Source organism: Alligator sinensis, unplaced genomic scaffold (assembly GCF_000455745.1).
Source record: "Alligator sinensis unplaced genomic scaffold, ASM45574v1 scaffold542_1, whole genome shotgun sequence".
Classification (NCBI taxonomy): domain Eukaryota; kingdom Metazoa; phylum Chordata; order Crocodylia; family Alligatoridae; genus Alligator; species Alligator sinensis.
In genome coordinates, this window is record NW_005841963.1 from 2,137,808 (window position 1) to 2,150,939 (window position 13,132).

At 43.2% G+C, this 13,132-nt stretch overlaps 1 non-coding gene across 1 annotated transcript; it reads left to right on the forward strand.

Moving 5' to 3' along the window:
* The first annotated feature begins 6,409 nt into the window (after positions 1-6,409).
* Positions 6,410-6,570, forward strand: LOC112549778. The gene has a single exon (XR_003093301.1). It is a non-coding gene; the product is annotated as a U1 spliceosomal RNA (small nuclear RNA).
* The last annotated feature ends 6,562 nt before the right edge of the window (positions 6,571-13,132 follow it).

The following is a 13,132-nucleotide window of genomic DNA, read 5'->3' on the forward strand; positions in this document are numbered from 1 at the left end:
CTTGATTAAGCACTGGTCTAGATCATGACACATTATGTCATTCTGATTATGTTTTTAATTTGTAAAAAAAAAGTATAAATGCTTCAAATTTTTCAAAACATTATATGGGTGCAACTATAAAAGGAAGAACTCATTTTAAAGCATGGGACCTTCTAAATATTTTAACTCTTGAGAGGCCAGCAAAAATCTGGGAAAAATCCCCTACCCAATAGACATATAGTATAACATGGCAGGTGGGCAAAATGGTATCATGTCAAGGATCTGCATGTATAAGTTTAGGGTGGGAGTCATTAGAAAGATATAGTAGTGGTGAAAAAAGTAGTTCTTACTAACTTACAGGCAAGAGGAAAGGGCACACTTGTGCAAACATGAGAATTAATAATTTTTGGTGACCATCAGACTATTTGCTTTGGAAGCTGGTGTATAATCCTTAATCACATGATGGTAAGGAGTGAAATGGATAAATGGATTATCTCAAAGACTTTGACACAGATAAAATAAAGCTATAGGTACTTAAATTGTACTTTAAGCAAAATTTAAGCACCTAAATCCAACCTCATAATTTACAAATCCAAGAGGCCATAAGTAACCACCAGGCTTAGCCAGAATTGTTTCCATTTTACCAGAGCTAAGCATTCAATCCCCATTCAAGGCTTTTTAGAATTCACAAACAGACAATTCCTGAGGCAAAATTCCTGGAGGGACCTGATCCAGTGGGCATTCTTGGACTATGCCTGACATACATTGACAGCATTGATATTCATGAAAAGTACAAAAATCAGTGGTCAATTTTCAAATATTAAACTAGTGGTCAGATCACTCACCCAGAAGTATAAGTTTTGGGGTCAGTTTCTGCTTGAATTTGAGGGGTTTAAACCCACAACTGCTATGTTCCAGGAGAGTGCTTAATTACCAAATTAACAGAAAGATTGTGAGGGATTTTCTCTCCACAACCCTTTCACCCTCCCCCCATCATTTAAGCTAGGCCATTGTACAACAAACATTCAGTGGCTGTGTCTACATGAGACGCTTACTATGCAGTAGCTCATTACTACCATACAGTAGCTTGTTAGTACTCCACAGTAGCATGAACACGAACCATGATGCAATGCTACTGTGCAGTAGTAACAAGCTACTATGCAGTAGTAATGAGCTACTGCACAGTCAGCATCACCAGGAAGCTGTGTAGGAATGCTACTGCGCAGTATTTTGATATGCAAGTACTAAATGACTGAGCAGTATCCACTGCACAGTCAGTGTCTCAATTAGACATTGCCAGTGTTCATAGTGGCCAAGGTCTGGAACGGGCTCCCAAGGGAGGTGGTGCTCTCCCCTACCCTGGGGGTCTTCAAGAGGAGGTTAGATAACCATCTAGCTGGGGTCATCTAGACCCAGCCCTCTTTCCTGCCTATGCAGGGGGTCAGACTCAATGATCTATTGAGGTCCCTTCCAACCCTAACATCTATGAATCTATAAGAAGGAGAATGTGCATGAAAGACCCTAATTTTGTAGCCTAGTGAGAAGAACACTCTTCTGGAAAGCAAGGAGTCTTAGGTTCCTGCTCCTAGGACTACTTATGCCTTTGTTTGTGCCCTCTTGGACCCCACAACTTGTGCATTCCTTTTTTCTACAGTGGCCAAGTTTCAACGGGAGGAGCTGACCACCTCACACGCCATCACAGTCTATACTATAATCTGATAATTATGACACTGTTCTTTAGGTTGTCCCTGGCTCAGGCTAAAACAGCACTAGAGTATAGGTCTCTACTTCCTGGGTCAGTGCTCTGATCCCCAAATTATTATGAAAAAGGTGGCTAGCACCTCTATGATGTAATAAAAATGAGCCAATCGTTTATACAAAAAGGACAACTTAAGTTTCTAGTTCTAGCCATGAGTTTCAGAATCTGAATCCTGGTCTTACATAAGCACCAAACTCTGCCCCACAGGTGAGCTAGGCATTCAGGTGGGTAAAGGTGCAGACAGAAGTGACAAATTTCTCCCAATCTGGCCACAAAAAACAATTTATAACTGTGACCAAACACAAGTACACAGCTGAAAACAGCTTAAAAATGGCCAGTTAGGTGAAAATTTGACCTCTCGTTGGGGAGAGGCTATCCCTATTTTCAAAAAGGGAGGAGGAAATGGAGCAGAGGGAGTTCAGTCTGGGGGGTTTTCAGTCCCCCCTGGAGGGTGGGTAGGATGTATTGGAGCCTGCCCCCCCCCAAGGTGGGGGAGTGCTAATTTACCCACCCCACCCTTCAGCACCAGCTGGGGAGCCCATTTCCCCCCTCCCATTCTGAAAACAGTGAGCACTGGCATAGACCCCAGACCATTGCTTTGGGAACTTGGCTGCAGGCTCCCAGCCTGGAGCTAGATTCCCCTCCCCCTTGGAACTAACAGTGAACTTCTCTTTGGCCTTGGGTAACATTATAACTCCGAACGCTTTGCAGAAATGGTTCTAAGTTACAGCTGGGAGCTGCACTTCTGTCTGCACCCTAAGTCTGGGTGAGAGGTGGGACTGTAGACACTTCTATCTCTTCAGCTAAGAATTAAAGAATTCTCAGTTTGAAGAATGGGGGATTTAGCATGTGAACAGATGACAAAACTATACCAAGTTAAAAGGGGAGAGGGTTTTTCTGTAGGTTTTCTCATATTAGATAACTGTTTCATCTGTCCATTCTGTTCCACAGAAGTGGAAGCTTAAACTATGGTTAGCAATTATTTAATTCAGGGTAAACTATCCCATCTTAGTTCTATTTACCATAGGATGGAATGGCTACACAAAACAGTCAACATGGATCAGCTGACATATGGTAAGTGCCTGCCTGTCTTTTAACCTGAAATATTTTTTTCATTTGTCCCCCACCCTTAGACACTTTAATTGACTTTATGAAGTCTACTTCTAGAGCTGAGTGCCCGAACATAGGAATGTGAAATAATACCATGTCTAAGTCCCTTTTTAGAGAAAGGGGCAGGTCTCAAGGTATGGGGTGATGCATGCTGTGTGCCACATTTGCAGTGAGTTCTCTTAGCTCACAAGCATGTCATTACAGCTCCTGCCAGGAGCTCCACATGTTCCATGAACTCAGTTCATCAGCTGGTCATCCAGGTCTGGCCAGAGCCCCTGCTTTTACACAGCATCAAAGCACAGGGGGTAAGTGCCACCTTCATTTGCCCTTCCTTCCTCTCCTCCCCTCTGAATTCAGCAGCAGGGGGAAAGAGGGTATGAGTGATGGCAACACTCAGCCAATATGCTCAGAAACTGTGTGAAAGCAGGCACCACGACTGCTCATCTCTTCATTTTCCCCAGCTGCCTAATTTATTTCATAGATTTCATAGACATCAGGGCTGAAAGGGACCTCGTAAGATCATCAGGTCCAGCCCTCTGCCCAAATGGCAGGAAGTCATCTACGGTCAAAGGATCAAAGCAAAATAAGCATCCAACTGTTCCTTAAAAATGTCCAGAGTAGGTCCATGCACCACCTCTGGGGGGAGTCTATTCCAGGCCTTGGGGGCTCGGATAGTAAAGAAGTTTTCCTTATAGTTTCATAGTTGGTAGGGTTGGAAGGGACCTGAGCAGATCATCAAGTCCGACCCCCTGCCATGGCAGGAAAAAGTACTGGGGTCAAATGACCCCAGCAAGGTGTTCGTCTATCCTCCTCTTAAAGACCCCCAGGGTAGGAGCCAGCACCACTTTGCTTGGAAGTTGGTTCCAGATCCTAGCCGCCCTGACTGTGAAGTAGTGCCTCCTGGTGTGTAGTCTGAGTCTACCCTCTGCCAGCTTGTGACCTTTATTTCTAGTCACTCCTGGTAGTGCTCGGGGGAACAGGAACTCCCCCAGTGCCTGCTGGTCCCCTCTGACTAGTTTGTAACAGGCCACTAGATCCCCCCTCAGCCTTCTCTTGTGCCTTTAACAGGTTCAGGTCCCTTAGCCTCTCCTCATAGGGCCTGCCCTGCTGGCCCCTGATCATGTGAGTGGCCCTCCTCTGGACCCACTCCAAGTTGTCCACATCCCTCCTGAAGTGCAGCACCCAGAACTGGACGCAGTACTCCAACTGCGGCCTGACCAGTGCCACATAGAAGGGGAGGATCATCTCGAGGTCCTCGACTTCAGGAGGGCTGATTTCTGTAAGCTAAGAAGGTTAGTAGGAGAGGCATTGTGGTCTCAGACCTTCAATGAGATGGGAGTCCAAGACAGGTGGTTGTTCCTCAAGGAGATGATCCTCCGAGCTCAAAGGGAGTCAGTCCCAATGTGCACCAAGGGGGGCAGGAGTGCTAAGACGCCCCCATGGCTCAGCAAAGGCATCCAGGGATGCCTGAGGGCAAAAAAGGAGGCGTACAAATAATGGAAGCAAGGAGCTATCACCGAGGAGGAGTACACCTCCATTGCTCGGGACTGCAGGAAGGCTGTTAGGAAGGCCAAGGCAGAGATGGAGCTGGGCTAGCAACCAGAATTAAGAATAATAAAAAGTCCTTTTTCAAATACATAGGAAGTAAGAAGAAGGCACCAGGTAACATGGGGCCCCTATAGGATAGGCTTGGCAATCTGGTGACTGCAGCAAACAAAAAAGCTGACCTCCTTAACAAATTATTTGCCTCCATATTCCTGAACAAGGACCAGGACATCTCCCCAACTAAAATTGCGGATGGACCATGGGGAGGCATCGCCTGGCCTAGGGTCAGGGGTGGCCTAGTTAGGGAACTTTTGGAGGGGCTGGACATGTTTAAATCAGTAGGTCGAGAAGCTCTTCACCCAAAGGGTGTTGAGGGAATTTGCAGGGGTCATAGATATCCCACCATATTCTCTTAAAAAAACTAGGTGACTATGGCATTTATGCCTACAGAGTCAGATGGGTGGCAAATTGGCTAAATGGTCACACCCAGAGAGTGGTGGTGGACAGGTCATTTTTGACCTGGAGGGATGTGGGCAGTGGAGTCTCCCAGGGCTCAGTCCTGGGGCCTGTACTGTTCAACATCTTTATCAGCGATCTGGATGTGGGTATGGAATGTACGCTGTCCAAATTCGCTGATGACACCAAGATGTGGGGTGAGGTGGGCACACTGGAGGGGAGGGACAGAATCCAGCTAGATCTACACAAATTACAGAGGTGAGCGGATGAGAACAGGATGGAATTCAACGCAGATAAGTACAAAGTGCTGCATCTAGGGAGAAGGAACCAGCAACACACCTGTAGGCTGGGGAACACCCTTCTTGTCAACACAGTGGCAGAAAGGGATCTTAGAGTCATTGCTGACTCCAGGATGAACATGAGCTGCCAATGCAAGGAAGCAGTCAGTAAGGCTAACCGCACCTTGTCATGAATCTACAGGTGCATCACAAGCAGGTCCAGGGAGGTAAAGGGAAGGCTGATAGGGGATCTGGTGGCTGTTTACAAACTGGGGACCAGTGGGAATTGAGTGACGCTCTGTTCCCCCAGGCACCACCCGGGGTTACTAGGAATAATGGCCACATATTTTTAGAGAGAAGGTTCAGGCTGGACATCAGGAGACGTTATTTTACAGTTAGGGCTGCCAGGCACTGGAATGAGCTCCCAAGTGAGGTGGTGCTCTCTCCTACATTGGGGGTCTTCAAGAGGAGGCTGATCAAACATTTGGCTACGGTGATATGACCCCAGCACCCATTCCTGCCTGGGGCAGGGTGTTGGACCTGATGATCTGTTTAGCTCCCTTCCAACCCTAAGCACTATGATACTATGATCCAAATCACAATGTCCTTCAGAAAACCATGCTGAGGATCATAATAGACTCTATGGCAGGGTCAAGCAAAATACGCCCTGCTGGACAGATCCAACCCACCAACTAAATGGATCCAGCCTTCAGCTGTCCCTGCGGTGCTCTGTGTTGGGCTGAGCTCCACCCACTCTCACCAGGGCAGCCTACACTGCATTCCCATCTGCCATCCCAGGCCCCAGCCACCACACACAGCTTCCAGCAGGGCTGTTCCTGGTGTTGCTTTGCTCCCCTTGCCTTCAGTGGGAGCTGCCTAGCTGAAGCTTCCCCCCACCCACCCAGAGTGACACAACAAGGGCAGGAGTGGAGGATGAGCCACCTCTGGAGGTGAGGGAAGCAGAGCAGGACCGGCTGGCTGCAGTCACTCCAGGAATAGTCCCACCAAAAGCTGCATGTGCTGGCATGGGCACGAGCTGGTAGGGCTGTTCTGCTCCCCTTGCCTTCAGCAGTGGCTTATCCTCCTGCTCCTGCCTCTGCTACACTGCTCCTAGCAGAGGGGGGAGCTTCAGATGGGAGGCTCTTGCCACAGTACGTGGGGCTCCAGCTCCAGTTTCTGGCTGCCTTCCACCCATTCCACCCACCCTGTCCTCAATGAACTACATGGTAAATAATTAGCTTTTTGCCTTTGGACTAATATCACATATAGTTTGTGCTACATATAACTTACCGGGCAAGGAAGATACCGTGATCAATAGGTTCTCCCAGGATGAGGCCTATCCATTGCACTCTGGGCAGGCTGACCCCTGTGAGTTTACCAAATGCGGGAAACTCAACTGGACACTTTTGTGGTAATGGGGGACTGCATTTGCACTTTCTCCCTGGCTTGCTCCTTCAGCCTTTTGACTAGGAGCACATGAGAGTAGGAGGCATCCAAACTCCAATGCCTTTGGACTTGGGGCCTGCATGTAGAATGCCTGACATGGATTTGGGGAGTAACCAAAGTCCCAGACTGATGGGTCTGGAAGAGAAGAGACTTGCCCAGTGGTAGAGGCACACAGACTTAAATGACTAAGCTCAGCTCAGTAGATTTGGAATTCAGAACTAATTAGGCACTAAGCCAAAAAAATAGTTTGTGCTATATATAAGTAGATATAAAAGTGCTGCTTTAAAGTCCATTTATGGAATATCTGTGCTAAAACTTGCAGCAGTTCCAAAAAAGGTAAACTGCACCAATTCTGGATGAACTAAGTCTATGGCTATGTAGTAATTTGGCTATATGTGAATTACTACAGGTATATTTATTTCAAGGGCTGTGGGCAGGCCTACACAAGCATCTTAATGCAATGCAATAAACTCTGGCACTTATCGCACTGGTGTTTATTGCTCCTGGGTGCTGCACTTACACATACATCTGGAATTGCAGCACTTTGAGCCAGCTTTGAGCCTCCACAGGGCTTCTCCTACCCAGCTCAACGTTGGGTGGAGGGGCTGGTTGGGGCATGAGGGTGCTCCAGTGCAGGGCTAGCTGGCAAGCAGCCCCTGCACTGAAGCACCCTTGTGCCCCAGCCAGCCACATCAGCATGTACATGTGCACTGCTGAAGTGCACTAAAAAACTCTGCAGAAGGATAGTACTTGTATTTACTGCCTTGAAATTAATTAGTTTACTCCACCCTAATAGCCCAGCATGTGTACATGCTGAAAAGTTTACTGCAGAGCTAATTAGTCTACTCCGTGGTACATGTCTCACGTAAACGTGCCCCGTGTTTCCAGATTTGCTCCTCACTTCCATTTGATCATGGAGAGCAGGGAAGAAGTGAGGGAAGGGGGCTGTTGGGGGAAGAAATTGGGGAGGGCAGAGGTCAAGGAAAGGAATAAATTCAAGGCAAATCTCCAATAATTAGATTCTATACCTAGAAAATTATAACAAAGTTATACATTTTCCATATATAAAATCTAATTATTGAGGGGTCATCTTATATTTGAGTAAATACAGTACTTTAGCCAAGGTTCTAGCTTCACTTACTGCTTATATGCAAAGTGTGATATACTCTCTGGTGAGATGCGAGCTCTGGAAAGCTGATAAGATATGATGAAATGCTTAATGAATGGCCTAGCTTGTACTGTCCATGCAGATAGTGTAAAAAGAAAGTTTGTATGATAATATCTTAAAACTGTGAAAGTAATTGCTTCTGACATCTCCAACTAGGCAATAGACTGCCCAAATACTGCTGTTCAGTCACAAATTCAAAGGCTAATGAAGTGAGAAGAACACACTGTAGATACAAATTAAAGCCTACTTATGATCAAGTGTCTGGGGTTTAAAAAAAATCCCATGTTTTGTGTGGAGAAAGGGGGAAATAATGTTTTTGTACTTTTTTAGAAAAGGACTTGGTGTTGTGATTACCAGCAATAAATTGCTGAAGGGTAATTCTGATACATTAATGAAATGCTACACTTCCTTGTAGATTTTTTTTTATAGATTTTATCTTGTTGAGGAAATGAACTATAAAAATACACTATTTAAAAATGATAAATCTTTTACCGTTTGTTTATATCTTCTTTCTTACCATATCTCTCTACTGTTTAAATATCTGCTTGTCCTATCAGCATGCCTTTTTTTCTTAGATGAATTTTGTTTCCTAGGTTGAAGCAGTTGAGCCTTATTTTGAAACTTGGATGTCCAGGTTAGACATCTGAATGACTATTTTAGGTGACTAAATAAAAGGGTTGCTGGCTATCTGCAGCTCTCGTTTCCTTAAATAACTGAATTAGGATTTATGAGTGTATAGTACCCTTGAATATTTCACACACCTTTTATTTAAATTCCCAATTTTAAATAATTAAGTTTGAAAATGTTGCCAATATCTCATTACCTAGGATAAAGAATCAATGATTAATTGATAATTTTGGGAGCATTACTAGATACCACACGATTCTTTGACTTATTCCATTGGTAGGAAATCTCCACACTTGGTGAACTGGCATTTGCACTGACAATAGACAACCATCAGACAATAGTTCCTTACTTTTATGAATGTTGCAGAAAAAATATTAAAGTAGACTCAATAATATATAGGAAAAAATTAGAGAATGGTGCAAATATATAAAGAGAAGATACATTGATATTTAATGGTTTGCATACTGAACCTCAGTCTGGCTGTTGTCTGTTCCATATGCATATCATAAGTCTTTATCTGATGCTCTGTGATGGACACTCACTGACATTGTCTGGCACATTAGAAAAACTTCAGTAAACATGCTGAGAATACTGCACAAGCAAGATAAAAAAGTAGAAGTCATCTCAAATTATATCTCAAATATGCACTGTATACTTATTGTACTCACACACGAGAAATGCTTCTGTCTACCTTGAAGTCACAAAATTTGGACTCACATTTCCCACTGGCTTCAATATAGTATTATACATTCTTCTAAAAGACCCTACTTATACAGTCCTGGATGTTTGCATTAGAACTGTTACAGCATTCAAACTCCTTGAATCATTATGCACATTAACCTTGAGTATCATCATAAGAGTGTTCACTGAGGCACAGATAACCACAAAGCAGGCAGGAAAAAAATTGTAGTAGAACAAGGGTTCAAGGTCACATGTCAACCAAGAACATATATACTATGTAAAAGAGTTGGCTAATAAAGATGCAGACAAGATTCCTCAAGGTCTTAAGGACAATTTTTCAATCAAATTTTTCAATATCATTGTGGGCACTGCCATCAATTTTATGAAGAAGCATTATGAGCAATTTAGCGAGCACACCATCTACTGGACTTTTCTCTACAACATAAATGAAATTTCAGAGGATATTACTAGCTTAGTGAGAAACATGATATTTTTCATTTTCCCAGAATCATAGAATCATAGAAAAAGCAAATAGAATAGATCTCAAGAGGTCAACTAGTCCAACTGCCTGCCCTAAAGCTGCAGCAACTACACTAAAAACATTCCTGACGGATCTTTGTCTAAACACCTAAAAATGTCTACTGATGGAGTTTTCACAGTCTCCCTAGGTAATCTATCCTAGAGGTTATCTATCCTTACAGTTAGAAAGATTTGGGGTTTTTTTTCTAATGGCTAACTTGAATCTCTCTTGTTGCAATTTAAGCCCATGAGTTCCTACCCTCAGTGGATATGAACAACCACAATTCTGGTGAACTCAGGCCAGCAGTTTAGGTTCATCTGATTTCAGCAGGCCAGAAGTTACACACTGATGCTTGGCAAACCCAAAACTGAAACTTAGCTCTGGAAGATGGTCATTTGTGGTTTCAGATTGGATACAAGTTGTGCACAGAACTAAACCTTCCTGGATAATGTTTGCAAAAGCATCTCAGTTAAGAGCTAGTGCCACTATAAAAAATGACTTCATATTTAGGAGCCTAAGTTCTAGTGAAAGTCACCTGGACATAGGAGCCGAAGCGCCCAAGTTATCTTTTAAAAGGGGATTTAAATTCCTAAGTTATTTAGGCCTACTCCTCTTCAGGTGAATAAGTAGCACTTACACAGATAAATGTAGTTACATGAATAGCATTTTGGACCACTTACGCAAATTCCCCACAGTGCAACTCACCTCCTCTTTCTGAGCACACTCAGAACTCCACCTGAGTTCTGCAGATGAAAAACAATATGTAATAGGCAAGTGTATTTTGGGCACTAATCCTAGATCCATTGTGTAGCTAATGAAATAATTTAATCACTGAGCACCATATTGGATTTTTCTTTTTGCATCTTCCATATTCTTAGTAGCTCTGTTTGTTTAAAAGGGTTTTTTTCTCCTGCTTTTCCTTGCGAGTGTGCATGTGAGTTAGAAATTAGACTCTCAGGGCATCATCAATGGAAGATGACCTGAGAAGACTTAAGCTTAGAGTTGAAAGCACTCAGAAAGGATGCTTTTTCTCAGGCATCTTCCTGGACACAGCTTTAGTGAATAACAAATGGCCAAGCAGGGAATGAGAATCCCAGGCCAACCCAACATGATCTTCATGTGAACCTCCATGAAGTATTTACCTTCAGAGGTAGGTGTAAATGCATTTTGTGCTCCAGATACTCTCCAAAGGAAGGGCAACACATATTAGGTATGTCCTATAATTTTTAATATCCCACACTGCCATCAGCTGCAGCTTCTCTAGCTGAAGCCCATAAACATTTATCAGAATTTAAGAATGTATTTGGAAAGACTGAGTTTTTTGGAAATGTGCTTCACTGAAGAAACACAGAAAAGTTGACTTGTTTACAGTAGCAGAACTGAAGCCTTTACCAAGAGAAATGCATGCAAGTTTCATTATAACTATTAATCTAATAGGCTTTATTTAAATTAAAAATACATCTACAATTTCCCCATATGTGTTTTTTACAAAAGAGGAAAGAAATAAAGCACCAGACTTGAGACTGTAAAAGCTAGGGATAGCCATGAGTATTTTCTTAAAGTCCATGTACATTAAAGACAGGAATAAATAAATCCTTTCAAAATCGAAGTTCTTTCCTAGCTCTTTAGCCAAACTCGTTCCTTGAATGGTGCACTTCACTCAAACCCAGCTTCCAAACGCTTCTGAATGTAGCTAATTGAGAGTTAGATGAAAATCCACATTTTCTCCACCTGTCATGTTGATATTCCACGATCACATTTATCTCAATACAGAGAAAGGGGGAAAGAGAGGTCTGAGCTGCAAGCTAGTTTCTGCATCAAGATCTTTAGCATTGGTTGTACCATTGCATATTTTAGCCTGAAACTGTGCTATCATTCACCTCTAATGCAACATCTCTAAGGTAAAACAGTATCCTTGACTCATGCACCCTTCATCTTCTTCAAATTGGTGCATAGCTTCCTATTTTCAGTAGAATGCAGTAGAATTCATGAAAGATCGTGTTAATGGTGAAAAGCTAATCTCTTGGGTATCTAGTAGGTTTTGAATATTAGGGCAGAGACTTCATATTCTAGGTTCAGAAAGGAGCCAATACAGAGAGCAGAGCACAATCATGAAGTGTTCACAGTGCCATGTATTGTTCAGCCGGCAAGCTTCTGTAGTTGGAACTATTCCACATTGTGTGGTTTAATTTCTAAATATAGACAATTGAGATAATCAAGCCAAGAGGTCATACTGTTGATTGCATGATCATGTTGGATGTATTTTCTTGGTCAGTTGCAGAGAGAGGTGGCCTTTTTTCTGCCATGGCTATTGGAGAATCCAATACATTTTGAATTCTAAAAATAGGCTGCAGCCCAATTTAACAAGCTGCAAAGAGAAGTTCTCAAAGATGGGGTATGTTATAAAGGAACTAAGTCTTCTTACATGCACAGCCTCTAGCTTACCTGTATTTAAGTGTCTATTTCAGCCAATCATCAAAGGAAGCTGGAGATGGTGGTATTCATATTTTAAGGACAAAGAGATTGTAGGATTGGATATGTCCTACGTGCTATTAACATTTCAGCCTATGATGTCTTACCAACTCTTCTAACAATTTTCTATAGGTGTGTGATAGTATTGTGAGGGATTCTGCAGATGGAGGAAGGGTTACCCATAACAAACCTTTGGAGTCAGTCTTAAAGGAAAATAATGAGCTGCTCTGAAAAGTTTTCATTTGCACTTGTAGCTTTGAGAAACAAATAGTAGTATTTGGTGGTTAACAATATCAGATGCTACTGAAAGGTCTGTACTGTACAACTGTACAAAAGGATGAGTATGTACAGTTTGACGCATGTCATTTAATGGGAGAACCAATCCTATTTCAGTAGCGTGATATAGACTGAGGAGGTGACGCTGCAGACTACTTTTGCTTCGCATTTACTAGGATACAGGAAGTAAGAAACTGGGTTGTAAATACTGATGTGTCTGGTGCTAAGCAATAGTTTCTTTACACTGATTGTACATAAGAACATAAGAATATAAGCCCTGCCATTTACTAAGTCAGACCACAGGTCCATCTTGCCCAGTATCCTGCATCACACAGTGGCAGAGAGTTGATGCTGAAAGAGAGAGTGAACTGGGTAAAACCAGGGGTTTTTTTCCACTGTTCCTCTCTCACTTGCAGCCTCCAACATTTAAGGTCTAAGAAGTTCTGATGCAGAGGCTGTATCCCTAACTCACCTGCTCAATAACCACTGCTGCCCCATTTCTCCAAGAATTTGTCCAATCCCTTTTTGAAATGGCTAAACTGTCAGATTCCACATTATCTGATGGCAATGAGTTCCATACTTTAAGTACCACTGGGTGCATCTACACATGCAATTAATGCAACACAATAGACTCTGGAGCCATTTGAGCCAGAGTACACTACTGCTGGGTGAAATGTCTACACATATGCCTAGGACAGCAGCAATTTGAGCCAGGGTGGAGAATCCCCTGGCTCCGGGTGGCAGAATCAGGTGACAGAGGGGCTGGCAGGAGCCGGGTGTCTGGCTCCTGGCTGACTAGACTGACTGGAGCCATT